This window comes from Pteronotus mesoamericanus, unplaced genomic scaffold (genome assembly GCF_021234165.1).
Source record: "Pteronotus mesoamericanus isolate MK-2021 breed Mesoamerican mustached bat unplaced genomic scaffold, CSHL_Meso_final scaffold_118, whole genome shotgun sequence".
Taxonomy (NCBI): Eukaryota; Metazoa; Chordata; class Mammalia; order Chiroptera; family Mormoopidae; genus Pteronotus; species Pteronotus mesoamericanus.
In genome coordinates, this window is record NW_026555301.1 from 1,818,312 (window position 1) to 1,828,043 (window position 9,732).

Here is a 9,732-nt window from a genome sequence, read left to right on the forward strand (position 1 = left end):
ATACTATGCATTGTTTAAGCATTTTCCTACAGATGGGGCTTTCAAATTTCCATTTTGGAGCTTTAATGACAAGTCTTCTGTGAACATTTTTTGCACAAGCCTTTTTTGAACATTTGTTTTTATTTCTCTTGGATAAATACCTAAAGGTGCAAGGGCTGGGTCAGATGGTAAGTGCATGTTTAACAATTTTAGAAGAATCTGCCAAAATGTTTTCCAATATGGCCATTGCATTTTACACTCCCATCAGCAATGCCTCACATCCTCACCAACATTTGGTCATGTCAGTTATTTTAATCTTAACCATTCAAACAGCTGAGTACCAGCACTCCATTGTGATATTAACATGCATTTCCCTGATGTGATCTAGGGAATTTAAGAAGAGGCTTCAAGAATCCTCCTGTCTAGGCCAGCCACTTTCCCATCCCCCAGTCTACCTTTGCCTGGCATGGTGCACATAGAAGCAGTGGGATCTACTTTATTCATTGTACACTCCTGGAACCTGTGAATGTGAGGCAGTGCTGGGCACACAGGAGCCCCTCCCTAAGGAGTGCACACTCCAGGTCAGGGCCGCAGACTGTAAAGGCCAGAGAGTAAACACTTGAGGATTTGCAGGCCACACAGTCCCTTTTCACAATGCTCACTGCAGTGGACATGTGAAGGCAGCATAGACAAAAAGTAAACCAGTGAGTATCGCTGTGTTTCAATCACACTTGATTTATGAACACTGAAATGTGAACTTCATATAATTTTCACATGTTATGAATTATTACTCATCTCTTTTATTTTTTGTCAATCATTAAAAATGTAAAAAGTATTCCTAGCTTGAGTGCCATACGAAAACAGGGCCACATTGGGCTGAGGCCTCAGTTTGCTGCCCCTGATCTAGGTAAGTGAAGGCAGCAAGCTCAGGTGCAGTTCTAAGCCAGCAGTCAAGAACTTAACATGACCTCCAGTAACTACCTGAAGGTGAGGGACTGGATGTCTCCCACTGAAGAGGACAGAAGAGGGCCAGAACCAGGTTGAGAAGGCTAGCTTTGTGTCCCTACAACCTCTCACATCCCTACAGATAGCTCTGAGTGTCACAAATGTGGGGCTTCTTCCCTACCCACCATTTCCCTCTGCCCCAGCCCTCTCACTGACCTCAGCTCTGACCTCTCCATCTTGTGCCTGGTCCCTTTTGAATTAACATGTCAGAGTGTCCATCCATTGTTGCTTGCCACCTCTTCAGTGCCCTTTGCCCAGCCCAAGGACTAGCCAGGGAGGGGCTGAGATTGGCTCAGGAAGCTTGCCTGGTTGGGTGGTGGTTTAAAAGGACAGTTCTGGGCTCAACCCTCTAATCTATGGTCTATGCAAGATGGTTCTAGAGAGCATTCAAGAGGCAGAGGAGTCCGTAAGGAAACCCCCATAGCACTCCCAGCCAGAGGGCCCAAAGGAGCAGCTGAGAATGAACAAAGGGGAGACTAGACCCACAGGAAACAAAGGACTGGAGTACCCACTCTTGGGAAAGCCCTTCGGAGCTTAGGGGAGAAGGCGGGTCCACTTGGCCTGTGTGTCATTGGCACCTAATCTGGGAGCAGTGAGGAAGCCACTGACCTAAAGAAGATGTGGAGCCCTGTGGGATGTGCAGGATGGGCACAGGGTAACCTGGGGTAGAAGATGGTAGAAGGCCATGCATGGCTACGCAGTGCAACCCCAGTCCACCCCAAGTCTGTGGTTCACCATACCCACAGGTACCCCCGACTCATGGTGACTCCTAAATGTTCACATGATGGACTTTCACTTGTTCATACTGCACAGCAGTAAAGAGCTTTTCCAGACCCTGCAGACTCACAGCTTCCCCCAAGTTGTATCTGCCATTCAGGTCCCACCTACATCCTTAGATCTACCTATCCTAGAACCTCATGTAAACTGAATCCTACAGGGTTTGCTCTCCGATGTCTTACCAGCATCACTGTATCTGCATTGTTGGCTATTGCTGATCATTCTCATGGCTGCAGACTTCCACTGTGGGAATATGCTACAGTGTATTTATCCACTCTAGTGCTGATGGGCATTTTCATGGTTTCCAGTTGGGGACTGTTTTCAATAGGGCTGTTACAAACATTTTTGTACATGACTTTTGGTCATCATAAGCGTTCATTTCTGTGCAGTGCTTTCTGTGGCGTACAATTGCTGGGTCAGAGGTAGGTGTTTCACTTTAGTGAATACTGCCAGTTTTTCATAGTGGTTGTACCAACTTATGAGGACTCTTGTAAAAACTACAGAGGCCAAGATGAGACTAGGGTCACTGAGAGAAGGACTAAAGCTTGGGACCCAAAAGATGACCCTGAGCAACACCGGGTGTGATGTCAGTGAGTGTAGACGTGGGCTTGCTGGTGAGAATGAGCAAGGGGAGCCCCAGCCCAGGGCCTGCATGTAGAAACCAGGTGACCCTGGCTTTGGGAAGGAGGGAGGACAAGAGAAAAAGAGGTGCTGAGCACAGTCCCATGGTGCAGAGAGAAAGAGAGATGCTAGCAAGAGGGTGGGTCACAGGTCCCAGACCTCATTCTCATCTCTGCATGATGAAAAACTACTCATTCATCCAGGAGTAAACAGTAAGAAATTGTCATATAGCAAGTCTCAGGAGATACCAATTAAAAAACAAAGTATTTGATGTAATTATAGTGTGGCATACCAGGTTCTGCAAAAAGGTATTGATTGTCCCTAAAGGCCCTGGGGAAATCTCACTGGGCGTTACAGCACAGTCTAGAAACTCCAAGTCAGAAGAGAGTTGGAGGGACACTTTAGTCTAACATGGCTGCCTTGAGGAACTGTTCTGCGCAGGATTCTGCAGCAGGAAGTAAGAAAAATTACAAGTTCTTCAAAACCTCTTTCAGTAATCTTGTCATTAAAACTTCTCTCCAGTGCTTATGCCTCAAGGTCTTGCCTCTTACTGTGTAGTCCCAGGACCTGGGGGCTTGTTTGAAATGCAGACTTGGAGCCCACCTATTGAAACCAAACCTGCTTCTAAAAAGACCCCCCAGAGGATTCTTAACCTTATAGGAAGGGCCACCTAAGGGACCTGCTGTAAATGTAACTGGTGAAGCTTGGCCTCCTGGAGGTTTGCCCCTGGCTGAAGATGCTTCCAAGAAGGTAGAAATCTGACTTAAGGAGGCTTAAAGAATAATGGAGCTTTTTGCTTACAGTATTTTTACACAGCTCTTCCCACAGAAAGCTTCCTGAAATTCCTCTTTGGCTATCGCTTTATCCCCTACAGCCCACTTACATCTCCCACCCCACTGTCTCTGTGTTTCTTGTGGATGTGGAGCACAGTTACTGTCCCAGAGTCATGCACTGCAGGTGTCTGATAAATGCTGGAGATTCTGGGTATTCCTGTCTCAGGGAAAAAGTACCAGAACCAAATGCCTCCTCGTGAAGCCTAAGAGGCGCCTCAGCCTTTCCAGCCCCATTCCACGGTGCTACTGGTTCCCACTGCTGCTAGCCCTCCAAGGAGAGGTGTGGGATTTTGATAGTACAGCAAGTGAATTTACCGAGACACTTGTTTTCCAGGGTGACTTCCACAAGTGGACATTACCCTTCATTTTACACCAATCCAGGCTGTACAGCGTCTGAAACTTTCTCACTGTGAGCATAACATATCCCCTAGAGAGACAGGGAAGCACAACAGTAGGCCTGCCCAGAACCTTCTGCTCCATGTTATGTGAAGAAGTATCTGCTGAGTGAAAGGAGTGATACTGAGGACCCCGATCCTCTAAATGCTAATTTTCTCATGGTGCCTGACCTTGACTGAACAGGAGATGGCAGATGCAGGCATGCACATTAGACTTGCTCCCCTTAATCCTGGCCCTCCAAGCTCTCCAGGCTGATGGTTCACCCTCCCCCTTGGATGACACTATGGTCCGCCAGGTCACTGGTGCGGCATGAAGTCCAGCCTACTAACAAACTTCACAACAATCATCAAAACAGTAAATCCCTGCCAAATTGTGGGAATGTTTTTGGCTTGGAGGATAGCAGGGTAGTGACTTTGGGGTATAACCAGCTACCTACCTCTCTTTAGCATGTCCACCTACCCTGTGCCTCACCAACTCCCATATGTGCCACAGCCCCATCTTGGAGTGGGAGTGGGGGAGGAGAGAGGCGGGGGGAGGGCCTAAGTAAGGTGGTCATGAATTGGATATCTCAAGCTATCTCTTGCCACTTGGCTTTAGAACCCATCTCACAGCCACTTAACCAGCAGCTGACATTAGGCCCAGCTAAGCATGAGACAAGTGTCCTACTTGAACACACCCTAAAGCCTTAGTAACATTGGGGGACTCCATAGTGGCTCTGATAGTGTTCCTCCTAGAACAGAAACCTGGTGCTTCTGGTTAGAAAGGCTGCCTGGGGCAGAGAGTCCCATGTTTGCATAATAAAAAGAATATCCTGGAAGTTAGGCAGTTTGAATTCTGGATTTGGTGCTTTGGGATTTGGGAAACTACCTTAGCTTTATCTGCAGCTGTATATGCTGGTTTTTATGTGTCTTTTTCACATTATTATGGTATATATAATATACTACATTATATTACTATAAGTGATATTGTATCCTCAGTGCATTGAATCAAGGCAAAAAGTATTGGTTTGTCCTCTTACTGGGGAAACTAGGTAGGATCACTTAATGAGGTTGGATTCTCTCTCCATTGTAAAGTGCCTTTTCCCTTTTATAACTAATAAGGTAATCTGTGGAGTGGTACTTTAAGACCATGAATATCCTGTTCCCTTAAAGCCTTTGTCCAGTAATTCTAGCATCCACTCCTACATTTACTTGGCATCCTTCAGTAGAGAAGTTCTTCCTTCTTCTCCACACTGTTTTTATTTCCTTTTATTATCACTCTGGTCTCATGGTTGGTTTGTTTTTTTTTTTAATATCAACATGTTAAAACACATTAATGTCACTAAGAATGTCTGTTTACCTTCCCCAGTGAAGGGAAAGCACTAATTCCATAATGTCATTCTAGCTGGTGTTCTTCATTCTGTTGAGCTTTATAATTACCAGCCTCTCAGAAATAATGCTTTTGTTATTTGCCTTTCTCCCTGAAAGGCCAAGTCTGTGTTCATTTGCAAACACTTAATTGACCAGCACAGATCAGCCAGCAGTGTCGCAGTTATCCCAGTCTTGACCCTTGCCCTGTGCAGTCTTACCAAGAGCTGGTGATGCTTCTGAGACACAGTTATCCAATATCTATTGAACCCTTAAGATCAATGAGATAGTCATCAAGTCCTCAAGAAGCTTAAACGTAGCCCACCAAAAATGTCTGTTTTCCACACAGTTTCCTCAAACTCCCATAGCATTTCATTCCACATTTTTCATCTCTGTTTCTGAGGCAGGGGATAGCTATAGACAGTCTTAAATATGTGTTTTAAAAAATGTAAAGGTAATATCTCCAACAACACTGACTAGCTCACTACAACAGTAACAAACTGGACCAACACCTGTCATGTATTAGTAAATAAATTGTTCAAAATGGTCTCCCGAAAAGAGAAGATAGGGATTATAGGAAACTAGTCAGTCTGCAACAAGGTGGCTTGAATTGCCTCACAGCCTCCTTCCTGACAGGCAAGCAGTTGCAACTGACCTGGTCACAGCTGAGTTAGGCTGTCAGAAGAAATGTTCTTTTTCTTGGAGGGGCAAATCAGTCTACTTTCTTACATATTTGCCTGTTCTGGAGGCCTAGGAGGAGTGTCCAACCTGTGGCCTACGGGCTGCATGTGTCCCAGGCTGGCTATGAATGTGGCTGAACACAGAGTGATGAATTAAAACATGAGATTTTTTTGTGATTGCATGTTGCAATGTATTTATTGTGTGGCCCAAGACAACTCTTCTTTTTCCAGCGTGGCCCAGAGACACCAAAAGGTTGGACACCTCTGCACAGTTCTGTTGTTAAAAATGGAAGATAAAACTCAGATTCCTCACTAGGATTGACCTAGCCTCTTGACTGGGCCCCCCACCACCCATATGAATTCACCTCTTGGTTGTGTAGGGAAGGAAAAAGTCTTTTTCTCAACCCATCTCAAATTCTCCATCTGGGGCCCTGTCAATTTGAATGGCCAAAGACAGATTAACAAGAGGAAAACAAACCTAAGTGTATTAGTATGTTCATTGCGCATGCACATGAGAATACCCAGAGTTCAGTAACTCAAAGGAGTGTTTAAAACTTGGGTGATATATCATCTTAGACTAAATCAAAGGAAAAGTCATTTGGGTCTTCTGGGAAGAGGGAACAAGTTATGGGAAGGTGACCAAGAGAAGTATGGTAAACAAATGTTTAGTAAGTTTAATTTCTAAAATGTGTTTTTCAATTAGAGTTGACATACAATAGTATATTAGTTTCAGGTGTACAACATAGTGTTGAGACATTTATATACCTTATGAAGTGATCACTCTCATAAGTCTACTACCCATCTGACACCATAAGTAGTTATCACAATTAGTTATTACTATTAGTAAGGTTTTATAGGTAGAGTTAAGGTGGGAGAGGAAAACACCACTACAAATCTCCATTTGTAGTGACAAATGGAGATTTCCATTTACATACACATTTATAAATGTAAAATGGAAATTTCCTTTACAAAAGGAAAACTTGTATCCAGATTTTAGTTTTTCCTGCTTCTGCTGTTTCTCAATGGCCTTTGGCTTAAAGTAATATATGTCAAATTGGCATTTTGGGGAGTGGCATATTCTGGTAACCCTCAGGTGTTCTCTTTGCTCAACCTACTAATAATAGACTTTTCTATTCTGCAAACTTTCCAAGTGGGCACCCACCTCAGGACGTTTGCACTTGCCATTCCCCCAGATTTATTCACTCATTTTTTAAATTTTTAAAAAAGATTTTATTTATTTACTTTTAGAGGCAGGGGAAGGGAGGGAGAAACATCAATGTGTGGCTGCTTCTCGCACACCCCCTGCTGAAGACCTGACCTGCAACCCAGGCATGTGCCCTGACTGGGAATTGAATTGGCGACCCCTTGGTTCGCAGGCTGGCACTCAATCCACTGAGCCACACCAGCCAGGGCTATTTTTTTTTCATTTCAATTCAAATATCACCTATCAACTAGCTACTTAACTTGCATTTCTTCGCAGAACTTAAAACCATCTAAAAACAATTTACCTGAAAACGGCTCAGATGCTCAGGAGGTTCATTTATTCATTCCAGTGATATTAGTGGCCAGGGGAAAATGAGAAGACACAATGGTAAAAAGGCTTCTCCCTGCTTCGACCACATGCATTATGAAGATTCAAGACTGCACTAAATGACATCATAGAGGGGAAAGGACCATAGAGCTCTCAGGAGGGAGAAATTACATCTGGATGGGAGAATCATGAAACAGTTCATAAAGGAAGTATAGCCATGAAGGATGGATAGAAATATTTAAATTTTATTCAACCCAGAGTGAGAAAGAACTGAAAGTCAATTCCAGTAAGAGAGAACACATAGTTCTTAAGTCAGCAACATTTATTGTAGTCTTGGCCCCCGTTTTTCTTACATTTATTCTAATTATGAAAGAAATAGAAGAAACAGGAAATACAAAAAGTATAAGGAAAACAGTAATTCCTCCTGATAATTCTGCCATTCAGTAATAACCAGTGCTTATGTTTTCATATAAACCTGTTTCCAACACAGTTGTTTCATGTGTCTATTTAAATAATAAAAATATTACTGTCATTTCTGTACTACATCCTCCTTATTTCTGACTTTTTATTTATCATTATTGTATTGTCCTTTACACCTTCCTAGTTAGTTGTGAAAAATGTCATTCCCTTTAGCTAGTTTCTGATATTAACTTTGAGTAAAGAGAAATTGTGTGGGGCTCATGCAGTGGAGCAGGATGTGGCCTGGGGTGAATCCTGATGGTTTCCTTTACTAGATTGTGAACTTAGGGAAGGAAGCATTTTAAATTCTCTGCAGTTGCACTTCTGCATCATCAAGTGAGGGTCATAGGAGGCTATTTGTAGGGATTAGGAGTTAATACACGTAGAGAGCACAGTACGAATAAATAACATTAACTTCCATTTCTTGACCTTTAGCCAGTTGTAAGTATAACCTATAGCACAGCAGAAAACATCTCTGTACACTTTTTTAAGTCTTTCCTTGAAATCGATGCTCCAAAGTAGTACAACCTGCCATAGGACACATATTTTATAACTCTTCATGAATTGCCAGATAACTCAGGTTGCATTGATCTGAAGATCCTCCAGCCAAGTTTGGCAACATCACAGAGACTCCCAGTCCTGTCGTCAGTAAGCAAAATTGCATCTTGTTAGCTTAAATACTGAGAGAATAGTTACTGCGGGACAGAATTCAAGAGCTAAAGCTGATAAGTATGTGGAACTGTGGCGCATAGAGGGCATTCCAGGTAAATTATCCCTTGAGAAGTCTGCAGCTGTAAGAGGGTCTAGATAAGAACATAACTTAGAAGCATCACATGAGGAAAACTGCAGCTGGACATTTATGACATCAGCTGACAATTTTGACCTCCCTGTAAGTTGGTAACCTTTGCAGCTCATCAGCCTAAAGCCACCAGGGGAAAACCTGCAGTCCCCCTAAATTGGGTTTACTGACTCACTGCAATGAGGGATCAGGCAAAGACAGGGTTCTTTTCCCAAAGGAAAAAAAGAGTTCCTATGTGGTTTGCCAAAAGAAGGGGTCTAGATGACACTTAAGCAGTGTTCCCACAGGCTTAGAACAAGGCAAGGCTGTGTGCAGAGTGGGCCCAGCCCGTTTCCTTGGGAACCATGTTAGGCAGATGTGGAAAGCTCTTTCCAGAAACCACTTATCTGAAGCTCACACTGGGGTAGGATGGAGGAGGTTGCTTTCTGTGAGTGATCCAGATCCTCTAGAGAGTTGTGTCCTTTCTGACCTAAAGGGCGAAGTGTTTGAGGCCCATGATTTAGGGAACAAGTTTTTTTCTGTGGGTAAGGAAGCGGTGGTCACTCAGAGAAAGAGTCATTGCGACACTTCAGGACCACAGTATGCCTTGAAGAACGTTGTCTCTTGTTCACCAGTAGTGTCTGTTAGCCTAGCCTCAGGACTGCAGACAGGCTGGCACTTTCTCAGTATAAACGTTTACTTTCTTAGCTGGTATTTTCAGAGCTACCCGGGACCTCAATTAGAGTCAGACCACTAGGCAGGTGTTTGGTGGCTGCCTCTCAAGTGTGTATTCGGTTTCCCTTAATGGCCACACGAGAACACGCGGTACTCTGGCTTGGGGGCACCTGGTGACCCTGGGCAGGTGAAGGATGCAGGCCCCAGAAATCTCAAAAGCGGTTAGGGGTTTGGAGGGGGGCGTCTTTCCCCTGTCTGCTCTGGAGGGATGGGGCAAACAGGACTATAGCTTCGATTCCTGAGACGTCCAGCTCCTCCAGTGGTCTCCCACTTCTGCCGGGCTTAGCTAACTTGGGTCAGACTCCACTTTGGGTGGCGGTGTGTAGGTCACTTCAGGTTATCACCTGTAAAACCCGAAGCCACCGCCCGGTTCGAAGGATTAAGACCACGCCCCGTGGTCTTGCCTCTCTGAGAGGCCACCCCTATCCTGACGCCTGTTTCTTCCATGGCCCTGCCTCGCCCCAGTGACCCGCCTCGCCCTCGGTTTTGCCCCCGGCGCACGGTGCACGCGCTGCTCGTGCTAGCCGGTGTCCCTGAAGTCCTAGGCGCCTGAGGCTCCTCAGTGTCTTTGGTGGTCATGTTTCTCCTCCTC